This window comes from Hyperolius riggenbachi, chromosome 8, assembly GCF_040937935.1.
Source record: "Hyperolius riggenbachi isolate aHypRig1 chromosome 8, aHypRig1.pri, whole genome shotgun sequence".
Classification (NCBI taxonomy): domain Eukaryota; kingdom Metazoa; phylum Chordata; class Amphibia; order Anura; family Hyperoliidae; genus Hyperolius; species Hyperolius riggenbachi.
This window is the reverse complement of record NC_090653.1, coordinates 154,774,878-154,789,451: the sequence shown is the minus strand read 5'-3', so window position 1 is coordinate 154,789,451 and position 14,574 is coordinate 154,774,878. Positions and strand designations below refer to the sequence as shown.

General features: G+C 41.3%; 2 long non-coding RNA genes across 2 annotated transcripts in view; one reads left to right on the top strand and one right to left on the bottom strand.

Annotated features, from left to right (window-relative positions):
* Positions 1-14,574, top strand: part of LOC137527138 (uncharacterized) — a 127,816-nt gene that overhangs the window by 57,568 nt on the left and 55,674 nt on the right. Inside the window, exon 2 of the long non-coding RNA XR_011023136.1 lies at positions 4,237-4,418. This is a non-coding gene — a long non-coding RNA (uncharacterized lncRNA). The remainder of the gene's footprint in view (positions 1-4,236; positions 4,419-14,574) is intronic.
* LOC137527139 (uncharacterized) overlaps positions 4,563-14,574 on the bottom strand; it is a 42,261-nt gene continuing 32,249 nt past the window's right edge. Inside the window, exon 3 of the long non-coding RNA XR_011023137.1 lies at positions 4,563-4,670. This is a non-coding gene — a long non-coding RNA (uncharacterized lncRNA). The remainder of the gene's footprint in view (positions 4,671-14,574) is intronic.

Here is a 14,574-nt window from a genome sequence, read left to right as displayed (position 1 = left end):
TCCAAAGGAAGTGGAATTTCCCTTTAATAGCTAATGTGGTCTAATTTACTAATGTAAATTAGTATATGTCAGTGCAGCTGCAGGAAAGAGGGCGGCACACATGACCTGTCATGACACACCAGAAACTCACTATGTGAATTTTGTCAGTTGTTATGGAACATTACGCGGCAGGCAATGGCTGCCACATCTGCCAGAAAGTAGGTGGAAATGCAGCTTTTTAGACATGTATCTTGTCAACAAAAATATGAATCAAACAAGACTCCAAAACCATTGATATTAGAGCGGTTTTTTTTTACCCTCTTATCCAACCGTGCTGCTTGGGTGGGCAGGAGGGCTGAAGCAGTGAGTGTGGTCCTCTACCCTCTGACCTGTAACAACCTGTATGGTCAGATAAGGGGTTAATAAGTCTTGAGGAGGGAATCAGCAAAACCTATCTCTTCTTGCAAAGACCCCTGGTTGAGGTACAGGGCACTCATCTGACCTTCTGTGCCCAGAAAGAGGTGGGTTATAGTGTGAGAATGTTCTCTGCTTTTGTTTGTCAACAAGTACTGTACTTCAGTACAAGACAAGACAATCTGGTAATTTATCCTGCAACCAGGAATGTTATCCATTAGCTTCTGTGAAGTGTAAACATGCCTTCAAATCGAATTTTTTTGCTGTGTTTAACCACTTCCAACCACAGGTTTTCCCCCATTAAAAACCAGAGCTATTTTGACATCAAACTCCTCCCATTCATTTGTCAATATCTTTATCGTTACTTATCACATCGAATATATATATATATATGTTTTAATTGTCACAAATTAGGCTTTCTTTGTGTGGTACTTTTTTCTTAGAATTATTTTATTTTATATGCATTTTAAATGGAATAATAAGGAAAAAAAGGAACAAATCATTTTTTAGTTTTCAGCCATTATAGTTTTAAAATAAAATACGGTTTAATAATGTAAAAGCCACATTTTATTTGCCCATTTGTTCCAGTTATCACACCATTTAAAGTGTCTCTAGCATAATGTATGGCTATAATATTTTATCTGAAAATAAAGGTGTATTTTTTCCATTTAGTGATCTTTAATACTATATCACTAATTACAAGGCTTCATTTGCTAAATTTTATATATATATAAGTGTTTTATTTTGGTAACTATAGGGTAGGGATGTAAGGGGTTAACATTTAATAAATGTATGTAATGTATTTTATGAATGCAATAGTGTATTGAGGTGCGTTTTACTTTTCTATCAATAGAACACAAGACGAAAGACGAGTCTTCAACAAAGAATAAGAGCAAGTAAATCTCCACCACAATAAGTATGGGGGTCACGGCACAGCTCTGAAATCATGGATACCCGAAAAAAGGAAAGAGACTTACCAGCTGGTGACAACCCACATTATAAGGTTGTATCAACGATTTGGTAGGACATCAGGAAGCAACAGTCTGTCCAGGATCCACCGATTAAGCAATGATTCATCTCATGAATGGATATCAGTAAACATCATAAAAAAACAAACAAACTGCAACTCTAAGTGTAAACCGTTTAATATAGATTTTTTTATAGTAAAAACAGCTTAAAAATAGCATAAAAACAAAACTTACATACGGGGCCCATGCAATGGGAACCCAGAGAAAGTTGCACGCATGTATGGGTCAGCAGTACAGGACAGTATAAATATGCCACCTGTCTCCTTCCCGACCGGACTCGCAAACTAGCGTCATCAGGGGATCCTGATTATTGTGGTGGAGATTTACCTGCTTGTATTCTTTGTTGAAGACTCGTTTTTCGTCTTTTGTTTTTGGACTCTGCGCTGATCATATATAATTTACCTGTTTGTGAACTCTGGACATTGTTTTTCTCTCAGCAGCGGCCACTTTGTTTCCTTGGTGCTGATACACATATGCAAACTTATCAATAGAACACAGAAGTACTGTTTACGTTTGGGTTTTGTGAATGAGAGGCTGCATCTTGCTGCCGCATGCTTTCATTTATCACAGGCACTGTGATTGGTTTTGAGAACAAGCTGTTCTCATTCCTTGATCACGGAGCGGCAAGATTGAGGCGGAACGGAGGGTCTGTTATGTGGTTATTGGGAAAGGCAAGATAAACAAAGCAAGTATGTGTATTTGCGCCCCCAGTCTTGAAGCGTTGTGCAGGGGGGTGTAAATGCACGTACCAGTGGTCGTGAAGAAGTTAATGTTTTACAGCAAAAATTGTATGTTCAGTTTCGCACCACTTTAATTCCCATCTCAAGTTAAACTCTATCTAATAAAACGTATTAAGGATATCATGGTACAGCAAGAGACTGACTAGATAAAACGTGTTGCAGAGCTCTGTTATAGTTTATATATCTTCAAATGATGCATTTGTCACCATATCGCCAGTGTTAGTAAAGCTACATAAGCATGTTAGTAGTGATCGTGCATATCAAAGCCAATAAGGTCCAGCAGCGTTTCTGTACATAGCCAGGAATAATATCTGTTTCCATAGTCACACACAGCAGTGCCAGAACAAATACAGATGAAAAACAAAAGAAAATAATAATCTAAAATGGACTTGGATTATGTTGATGGGGGAAAAAATAATTTTAAAATCAGATTTTATTTCTTTTTTTTTCCATTATCATTTCATTATATATTCCATCAACTATAACATAATTATTTGAAGATATTTTTTTCCTTTTTTACTCTTAAAGCTTTATAGTAAATAGGTCATGGGGAATACCGGTAAATGATTCCTGGATAGACAGGGAAAAGCAGAGATTGGTTGCTTAGACCTGCCCATTCCTCCTTTTAAGCCTCCCTGCAGGTCCATACTGTGGTGGATGATATAACTGACCAATAAAGAAGTGCTAAAGCCCAGCTTGCTTTAATTGTATGTTCGTTTCCTCCAGATTTCATCAGTCTGTTTGGAACTATTGAAGGTGAACACATGTTGCGACATCCAAGACTGCCTGTTGCTATGTATTTTTTATACTGTGTCCCCCTTTTACTGCCCAAGTATGTGACAGGTGTATATTAGTGTTGCTACAAGAACCTCAATGGTAACACTTGTTCTAGTGATGGCTAAATACTGGTTTCCACCACCATCTTCTCCATGTTATATGTAAATAACCTGTTCTGGGTCATGGAGCAGAGGCAGGTAGTGGGGATGAAGATGGAGCAAACTGGGACTGGTGAGTTATTACAATGCAGCCACACATCATGCAGGGACCCCGGGGACTCAGGAACTGTGAGGGGAGACCACCTAGGGAGTCCGGCGGTGCGGGATGGGGGTGGCAGTGGTTGAGGCCCTGGGGCAATTGCCCCCTTTGCCTAAATGGCAGCGCCGGCCCTGATTAAAACTTACCAGTGACTTTTAATGTCTTAAATATATTTAAATATATTTGATTAACTTCCTGATGGGAACACTATCCAAAAAGGAGTACAGATTAAATCTTTATAGAATTTTTAATTCTTCCTTACACTACCCAACATTAGATGATAACAATGGTAAAGGAATCAGAATAGATAGCTAGGATTTAGCAAAACCAATTCCAGACATAGTTCTAAATATACCATCTGACAGATTAGTAAACAAGATGTTCATGATACTTTCATAGTGTCTGCTATGGCTAATGCAGCTAATAGTCCAGGCACTAGAAATCGAACACAGTGAATCCAGCGCAGGAGACTTGGGCGCAGCCGGCGCCACCATAGGCCATAATAGGAATTACGGCTATAGCAGCGCACAGGGAGTAACTTCGGCGCCGTCAGTAGACGGAGCTGAAGCTACTTTAAAAGCACAATAATTCATTCCAAACCATCCATGGCGGCCTGGAAGGGGAATAGTATTTAACACGGCCGGGACTTGTGCAGCAGCAGGATCAGCCATATACCGGCTGTGTCCTGCGCCCAAGTCTCCCGCGCCGACTCCTCTCGTACGCCTGGAAATTGTTCAGGTGACCAGATGCAGCAAAGCTGAAGGTAGTAACAGCAAGGTCTGAAAATAGGCCTACTGCTGCTGTTTGGCTCAACATTGTCATTGCTATTCAGGTGCAAGAGGACCAGGGTACAAACATAACTAAGAAATTGCTGCATCGCTGGTGGCTGATGATGGGGCTTTTCACCAAAATTGATTTATATGGCATCGGCTGATTGAATATCTTTTGCTTTTTGATTGGGACTTAAAGAACTGGTTCTATTCTGTTACTGTCTGGAATGGTCAAATACTTATCCAGTTTTCATGTGTTCCATTATTCAGGTGTAAAAATGACAAAGGAATTTCTGCCCTAAGCATTGCATTACACTGCTGCACTCTAGCAGGACTTATAAGAAAAAAAAATGACAGTTGGAAAATGGACATGTCTGGGAAACAGAAATGTATGGTGGCCTCCCAGGAGCGATCAAACAAACATTTGGGATCCCGTAGAGCTTATGATTGCGGTAAGAACTTTGTTTATTTTCCGGTTTTATAACTGGATACTTTCTCTTGAATTGTCTACTTACTATCGAAGGATATAATGTATTTCACAAGGGAGTGTTCATGAAATAGCTATTAAATGAACTATTTTCCTCCATCATGTCACTATAGTCTTGATATTAGGGCAACCTTGTCCAACAGAGCAGCCTCTTCCTGTGTTTTGATGTGCCCTGTTGTTCAGCTTCCCTGGCCTATTGCTTGATTTCCTTCACTTCCTAAACAAACAAAATATACACAATGGATTATTTTAATGGACTCTTAAAGCGGCAATGTCTTGTCAGTCATTAAACTCATATCATACCATAATGTGTTTTTGGTTATAGATAAATCCAGGACTTACTAATAAGCAATACGCCATATGCAATTCGAGGTGATCAGAATCTCAAAACGTGCAAGCGTCTTGTCACCTGACATTGCCAGGATTTACCGGGAAATTAAATTGCCGGCTTCAATTTAGCAATGTCCGAGCGTAAAGAGTAAATAGTAGTATTATAATATTAATATAATAATAGTATTTGCCTGAGTGATGCTACTGTATCCTAATCAATGCCGGACAATGCGCAGCAAGGTATTTGTCCAGTGGAGCAGCGATGTTCCTGTATCCCAAGCAATGCTTCTGTATCCTAAGCAATATTCATGTATCCCAAGCAATGCTAAGCGATGGAGAGAAAAGTATTTGTCCCATGGAGCTGTCCTTCAGTTTGTAGAAAAGACCAGCACTCAAGACAGACTATCTGGAATGTAGTTTAATCCAGTGTGAAAAAAGTGCATGCAGTGACAATACATAGTGCAAATAGGCAATTGATATCAGTCCCAATACATGGTATGATGATATATCCTTCACACAGATCCTTCTGATGAAGTGGCTGTTTTAGCCATGCTATGCATTAAGGAATTATCATTGCATGGACTTTTCTCCAGCCCTCATTTTCTCTTATGGATTTGTATGGTCATACAGCAGGTAGTATCATATCCTGGTAATTGCACTGCCATTGCATTGGGGCTCCTTCACTTGTATTCCTATTATATAGAGGGGTTTAACACTGCAGTCCTGTTTTTAAAGTCGAATGACACTTTTTTTGGCTATCCAACTTTTGTAACTTTTTGAATATAATTGCATAGAATTGGTTCTTTGTTCTTTTGATCAAGGAATTATGATATGACAGTGGTGCTTTTTTACAGGGAAAGTCTTTCTTCAGTTCTATCCATATCTCTTCCCTAGCACACTGTGCTTAGCCATAATTATTGTTCTTATAGTGGTGCGCACCTGTTGCTCTTACATTTAAAAGTATCAAATTGTATTCAAGCACAACATTAAAAACAAAGACCGAACAAAGGGTAGCTGGCTCACCCGCATCACACCAACCACATACACAGACCATGCATAAGTAGGGGGGGGGGGATAGTTAGTATGTTAGGGCTGGTGCACACCAAGGGCACGACCGTGCTATAGCATTCAGCATGGAATGTGACGCGCGCAAAGGTTTGCACGAGGTTATGCTAGGCATGTTTACAAACCCTAGGCATGTTTAGAAAATCTCTCTAAACATGCCTAGAATCACTCAGAAAATCAGCTTCAAAAACCGCTAGCGCTTGTGGATCCGCTAGCGGTTTTTGGTGTGCACCATTTGTGATGTATGATATGTAAAATGTGATGTATAATATGTAAGAACTGTATTTTTTGGTTAATGTATTTTGTTCCTGCTTTGTTTGCTGTGATTGGACCTGATTGAGTTACTGGAGTCAAGTGGGAATATACTATTGTTCTGTTGTGTGTTAGCAGACTGGCATTGTCTTTATCACTTGTATCACTTGATAACATTTGAGGTCTGTTTGTTGACAAGCCTGATATACTGTCGGGTCAGAGGGAGAGACAGTCAGTTGTGGTGTGAGACAGCCAGGTGAAAGCTGTATGCTACTCTATGGATGTAATGTTGGGGATACGCGGTACGTTTCTGTACCGTGTATCGAGCCGCTGATGCTCCCAGCTGATAATTTGTGACAGGTCCAATGACCTGCCTAATCGATACCCCGCTCAATCCTCGGGGACAATAGCGGACAATAGCAGGGAGTCAAGCAGAAGATAAAGAAGGACATGGGGACACAGAGGGAGTCGATCCGGTTGCTAATCGAGCCGCCGTGTCGACCCATGTATGCCCAGCATAATTCTGCTTACAAATGCTTTAGAATAAAGTCATCATTGGATTCCATGTCTGCTCACTGTTTACAGACAATTCTCATGTCATATCATGACATATTGGTGAGCAGCGGTGGGACAGACATTGGAACACCAGAAGCATAGAAGAGATGCTGCAGGAGCTGGAAATTGCTCCCCTTCGGAAGTAATGCTTAGGCACCGAGTGAAAGTGGAGACGTGTAGACCAATGAAGGCTCGGAGGAACAGTCTGCGGACCTAGCCCAGCAAGGTGTTGCCAGAAGTAAGGACATGCTTGCTCAGGATGGTTTGTGAGATGGCACAGAATGTGAACCATTCACAGGGGGGAATGTCACAGCCACATATGGACACTGTGACACTGAGACGGTATTTCCTATTCCCCATGTTTGCGAATCTAAAGAGGAAATTGATGGCTATTTAGAAACTTTTTAACTCATATGTGAGACACATTGTATTCCAACCAGTGAGTGGCATCGCATTCTGTTGGGAATTTGAAAGGACGTGCCAGTGACACTTTTAAATCGCTCCCTCTGGCACAATGAATGAACTTTATTGAATTGAAGCGGGCGTTGCTGGCTCGGTATGCGAAAACTCCAGAGACACACAGACAATCTTTCCATTCAATGTGTTAGACCTCACACACCTCTTTTACTGAGTTCGGAGTGAAGCTGAATCATGTATTTAATCAGTGGATTTAGAGCAGTGGGGTCAGGACTTTGGAGGACTTAAAAGAACTGTGTTTGAGGCAACAATTCCTGAACTGCTGTCCTCCAGAGGTAAAAATGTGGGTGCAGGATCGGAACCCTTCAACAATGAGGGATGCTGCAAAGCTGGCCAATCAGTTTCTGGAGAACCGGTCACAGGTGTGTCATCTACGAGAGGATCCGTGTTTCTGTGAAGCATCCAGGACAGCATCTAGTGTAAAGTCCAGGCCCACACACTCCAGAGAGGAATTATGCCACTTTAGCTGTTACAAAGAACAAGGTGAGGAAGCATTGTTTTGCCTGTGGGTCGACTGAGCACCTGGTAGCAGCATGTCCAGATGTTGTCAGAGACAATGGAGCTACTCAGTTTCCTCAGCCCACTGATGGTAGGAATGTGGCAACCAACTCATCAGATGTTTCCTCACTCTTAAAGCGGTATTGTCACCATAAAAATCAAATTTCAACAGCAACTGGTCTGAGTGTATTAAGTGATAAAGAAGCTAATCCTGCATTTAAAACTTGCAAAACTTTTTCTGCTGTTATGATTTGTAGTTATCACATACTTTAGGAGCACTGGCCCTAGTGCCAAACAGTGCCAAAGAGTTGAATTCTAGGAGTTCTTTTTATCTATATTATATTCCTCCTCTTCCATGTATTGCCCTTCCTAGCTGCTTATCAGAAACACCCTCTGATTACTTGTGTTTACAATCAAGGCTGAGGTGACTCAGTGATTGGATGTGTAAATAAAAAAAAAAAGACAGTCAGTTGGTAGTATACACCTCAGTTGGAGTGTCTGAAGACTCTGGGAGGAGGGTAGCTAATGAATACACAATGAGCAAGAGAAGGGAGGGGGGGGGGGGGGGGACAAAGAGTCAGGGAGGATATGATGTCAGCATTAGCTTGGCAAGATGGCCACTGCCTAGAATAGGATTTTCTGCTTTCCCTTTATAAAATTCACAGGAATCATTACGTGGATAGCACAATACATCTGTTATGTAAGTAGAAGTAGTATTTATCTACTTATATATGTGTTTTTATTTCTAGGTTAGCATGGGTGTCGCTTGTTCTTTAAGAACAGTAGCAGAAAGAGATCATGCCAGAGGGATTAATTACATTTGTCTGTCAAGTGATGTTTTGACCAATAATATATCTGACTGTGCCCAATCCCATGGAGCTTGCATGACTAATGCCAAGGTGTACAAAGCAACAAATGGGAGTTGGAGCGAGTGTTTGACCGCTATGGACCTGTGCGTCATATCTGGGTTGCAAGGGGTCCGCCTGGATTCGCTTTTGTGGAATTTGAGAGTCCAGCAGATGCAGCGAGCGCTGTAGTTGGATTAAATAGACTAATTGTATGTGGACATCGAGTAAAAGTTGAAATGGCACATACCAAAGCAAGAACAATTAATCATGAACTCCCACCTAGACTGAGGAGTAGATGGGCAGATTTGCCTTGTACCTGTACCTCAGTCTCACCCAACTAATGGGTTCACCTGGGGGTCCAGGAATGTATGGGGGGAGGAATGTGATGTATGATATGTAAAATGTGATGTATAATATGTAAAAACTATATTTTTTGCTTAATGTATTTTGTTCCTGCTTTGTTTGTTTGCTGTGATTGGACCCTGAATTGATTGAGTTACTGGAATCAGGTGGGGATATACTATTGATATGTTGTGTGTTAGCAGACTGGCATTGTCCTTATCACTTGATAACATTTGAGATTTGTTTGTTGACAAGCCTGATATACTGTCTGGTCAGAGGGAGAGACAGTCAGTTGTGATGTGAGACAGCCAGGTGAAAGCTGTATGCTACTCTATGGATGTAATTCTGCTTACAAATGCTTCAGAATAAAGTGTTCATCATAGGATTCCATGTCTGCTCGCTGTTTATGGACAATTCTCATGTCATATCATGACACCATCCCTTAGTCATCGCTTTGAAGCGTGTATGGGGTAAACTATGTCCAGTGATGTTTAAATGGACAGCAACCTCACAAGTTTCTAAAGGCAGCAAAAGCAGTTCCATTCCATCACAATTGGTGCTCTGGCATACTGTACTCGTCCTATAGTGTCTGGATAATGAAGAGTTGATGTCCACTGTAACTTACACCAGCAGTCCTCCGTGAAAGTAAGGGTGCCCATACTCGGCACAATAAAAACGTTCGATTTTCCCATTTATTCAACCAAAATGATCAAATCAAAAGAAAGTAAAAAAAATTTTTTTTCGTTCAAGAAAAACGAACGCTTATCCTATTTTGTCAATAAAAATCCAATTGGACATGTTGGAAAAATCTTTATATTCGATCTAACGGAATAATCAAACTAAATTATCTAATCTAAAAAAATGAAAACATTGTACCATGTATGGGCATCATAAGCATAAGAGCAGTTAATGAGAGTTCATATATTGATCCAGCGCACGCTGTCAGAGCATCTTCCGCACTGGGATCCTGTGACTGCATGTCACTGTTAGCATAGAAAGATCTCCTGCAGGTGCGTAATGAAGGCCGACAAATCCACCAGTGGTATAGCAGATATTCAGGTCGGACGGAACCAGGTAGGTGGCCAGTGGCCGTGTTGGGAGCCGTCGGTCAGGCTAGCACACTGTGTGAACCCGACGTGTTTCACCGGCACAATTTCTGGCTTACTTAAGGGGGTGTGACTAAGCTCACAGCATCACACACTCAATCCTCTGCAGCAGGCCAATCGGAAGCCGCGTGCCCACCCATCCCCACGCACAGCCGCAATGCTGATCAGGGACAGGGGGCGGAGCAGCCTAAACACCGTACTGACCAGACTGCAGCCCACAGAGAAAAACATCAAGTACATATAAACAAGCACATTATAATAATTGAAAATGTAATATCAAGGAGCGATCATATCATAAATGAAATATTAGCTAAATAGGCTGAGGGGAAAAATCGGTACCAAACAAAACCCTCTAGTAAAAATGTACTAGTTATCAAAGAAGATCCACTCGTCATAGGATATCAAAGATCGGAAGGGGCCGCAATGCCAAAATAGAAATCGGGACACTCCGGTCCCCAGACAGGAAGGGACACGCGCCAAATCAGTGTGCATGAGGTGTCATGGGTGTTAATATTTTATTGTGAGTGAAAAGATGTACAGTATATGCTAGCAATGAATGAAAAGTAATTTCACTGTTACACAATGACAATAAAATCTTGAATCTACTGTAAATCATCATGCAGCACTGATTTTTGCTACAGTATGCCACATGCTTGAAAATGTGGAACTTTTTTTGGCTGTTAATTATCCACATATTAACCATATTCATGAGCCATCAAGGCGTGCAACCAATTCATCTTGGTTAATGCATCCAGGAACAACCCAGCTTTTATAGAGTACTGCGTGTTTGTTTTTGTCTAGCAAGTTTAGGGTCAGTAAGGGCTGGTTTACAGTGCTCAGTTGCATTGCAAAATAATTTTGCATTTCAGTTCACTGCCCATACAATTCTATGAGCCTGTTCACAGTACTACGTTGTAACAGATTGTGCTATTCTAACCCACGGCATGCAGGCTTTGTATTAATGTCTATGTCCAGTCTCCATTGCAGTTCACAGTCATTATAACACGTGCGTTTTGCAACTGACCACTGTGAACCTAGCCCAACACACCTGTTATTATCAATAATGCAACTGTGGCTTGATTTTCGCGTTAAAGATTTTAATGGCCCTATAGCAAATTATGTTTAGTAGTACTCTATAAGCTTTTTAGCTGTCCAAACAAACCTTGCACAGATGTCTAAACAAACTATAGCACCACCACCATCCTCATTCTGGTATGATAATCAGCAAGAACATTAATGAAATCAGGCACCTTTTTATTAAATTGGCCCACTGCAGCTTTAAGGGCTCGCTACAGGGTTGTACAACTCAGCACACTAAGTGATCCCCCCCTTTTCTCCCCACCAACAGAGCTCTCTGTTGGTGGGGTCTGATCGCTCCCCCAATGTTTGTTTGTTTGTTTTTTTTAGTAAATATTTAGTTTACTATTTCTCTATTTTGTGCCCCCCCCCCCCCCACCAGCCAGTCAACGTGATCGGCTGTCAAAGGCTTCAGCCTATGACAACCGATCACTTCCTGCACTACAGAGGGGACAGCCATGTCACACGGCTGTCCCCAGTTTGGCGCTACCTTAGATCGCAGCTCTGTGCAGGGTTATAAGACGGCGGTTTCACCATCTAACAGTCTCCGAGCGGAGTTCCGTCTTCCAAGTGGAGATGCGCAAGCGATCTCCTGCTAGCCCCATAGAAAGCCGTTCACGCCAATCGGCGTGGAGCAGTCAGCAAGTAGTTATCAACTTTATTATCATCATCAGTGGTTAGTGAATGTATCTCAAATATATTCATATCTGATTATCTAATTGACTTTAAAGCATACTTTTGTAATTTGTTTTGAAAATATTATCCGCACAAGCACATGTAGGTTTTGAGCCCAGAACACTGTAGTTTGCCATGAAAATGGAAAAATTGCAATTTCAAATATACAACACACATGTCCAGTTGCTATTTCACTGGATCAGTCCCAGGTTTCAAAAACACATGTGGACTTTCCTTTATAATTGCAAAAAGGAAATGGTGACCTGTGTAAATCTAAGAGTATTGCCTGGGGATGCCATCATTTTGCTTTTTACTTTGTCAGTAACAAAAGCAAGGAGATGAGAACCTTAACCTCCTGGGGACCAGCAGCCTAACACCCCCCCCCCCCCCTTACGGACCAGAGCATTTTGCATGGGGGGGGGGTGCGTTTAGATAGCCAGGCAGCGGTATCCCCAATATAGATAGCTAGGCATGGGTGTCCCCAGTATAGAAAGGTGATCTATCAGTGAGGGGAAATGTCGGCTGTCATATGAAGGCTTAATCACCCCTCTTGGGTGGGTGTGATCGTGGGGGGAGCAGAAATAGTAGGTGGCGTAAATCCTACGCTGCATCAGCGTTAGGCATTAGAAATTACTACATGCGGTCCCTAAGAGGTTAACAGGAACCCGAAGTGAGAGGGATATGGAGGCTGCCATATTTATTTCCTTTTAAACAATTCTAGTTGCCTGGCTGTCCTCCTGATCCTGTGTCTCAAATGCTTTTAGCCATAGACCCTAAACAAGCATGCAGCCAATCAGGTACTCTGACTCTACTGGATTAGCCATACGCTTGTTCCAGGGATTTGACACAAACACCACTTATGCTAGTAGATCAACAGGGCTGCCAACAGGGCATGCAACTACCATTGTTTACAGGTGGATGAGATGGTCCAGAGGGTGAATGTTCCTGCCTGCTAATCACAAGGTTAACTTCTCTAGGTCCATAAGTGCTGCAATTATTCACTCCCCTTCCTGAAGCCCAGTATTTCCACCCCTTTCTTTATTAAAGGACAACTAAAGTCAGAAGACTATGGAGGTTGCCATGTGTATTTCCTTTTAAACAATACCAGTTGCCTGGCAGCCCTGCTGATCTGTTTGGATGCAGAGGTGTCTGAATAACACCAGAAACAAGCATACAGCTAATCTGTCAGATCTGACAATAATGTCAGAAACACCTGATCTGCTGTTCAGGGTATATGGCTGAAAGTATTAGAGGCAGTGGGTCAGCAGGGCTGCCAGGCAACTGGTATTGCTTAAAAGGAAATAAACATGGCAACCTCCATATACATCTCTCTTCAGTTGTCCTTTAACTTTTGTGGCCAGGACTTTTCAGACCTGTGTTTTCTTGGCATTTCCTTTCCTCAAAGTATCACTTACCATTGGGTAAATTGCTGAAAATAGCAATGTCACTAATAGTACAGACATTACTCAGTGTGCTTAGTGCTGCCCATGACTCGTGTATAAGCCGACCCCTATACTTGAAGTGAATAAGACCTAAATTTCTAGACTTTTACTCGAGTATATACAGTATTTTCATAGTATTTGTCTAGGATACAAGCAACTGTGAAATATTGAAGTTAAATATCTTATATTTACCCAGTATTCCAATCTTCCCTAAGCATGCTCTCATTGCTGTAGCCACAGCCAGACCCTAGACTAGCATACCTGATATTGAAGATGCACAGTGCCTCTTTGTGTGGTTGTATGGAGTGAAGAGTTCAACTGAACCTTTGAGGAACAGAATGGAGGATGCTCTTTTGCACCAGCTGCTGGATAAATGTGCAACACTTACAGTATGTTCAGTATTTTATAACTTGTGTGTGTGTGTGTGTGTGTGTGTGTGTGTGTGTGTGTGTGTGTGTGTGTGTGTGTGTGTGTGTGTGTGTGTGTGTGTGTGTCTAATGGTGGCCATACATGGTACAATTTTTTTCAGTCAATCTTACCATTTCTATGTAATATAAGGGAACTGCCTAAATTATCCTTTCAATATATTCACTTAATTTACCCTTATACTACATAGAAATGGTAAGATTGGATGAAAAAATGGTATCATGTATGGCCAGCTGAAAAGTAATTCTCTTTTGAAATTTAGTAAACGATTTACTTCTAATGTTGCCATTCAGCCTTCTATTTTTATTTAAAGGAGAACTGTAGTACGAGTTATATAGAGACTGACATATTTATTTCCTTTTAAGCAATACCAGTTGCCTGGCAGCCCTGCTGATCCTCTGCCTCTAATACTTTTAGCCCAAGCCCCTGAACAAGCATGCAGCAGATCAGGTGTTTCTGACATTTTTGTCAGATCTGACAAGATTAGCTTCATGCTTGTTTCTGGTGTGATTCACACTACTGTAGGCAAATAGCTCAGCAGGGCTGCCAGGCAACTGGTATTGCTTAAAAGGAAATCAATATGGCAGCCTCCATATACCTCTCACTACAGTTCTCCTTTAAGTTTTTTTTTTGTGTTGAAACAGAGTTCTATTAAGATACATTTTGAAAGTAAATATGACATTCGCAGCTACATCATATATAAGATAGATGGCAATAACATGTTAAATATATAACAGTATTACAGAAGTTTCATGTCTATCAGCAAAATTAGACTTTAGGACAATAACCAAAAAAAGGGAAGGAAAAGAAAGGGTATAGCCTCAAGTCCTGGGGGAATAAATAACAGTAACTGTCCTATATTGAGTAATTATGAGAAACAGAGCATCAGTCAAGCTTGGGAAACTGCAGGGTATACAATGGAAGGAAACGTGTGTGCCAAGACAAGGATGCCTTCCAAAAACCTTAGAAAGCAAGTCCCACCAGATCAGGGTCCAAGCACTTATGTTGTGAGAATGGTGGCCATGCAG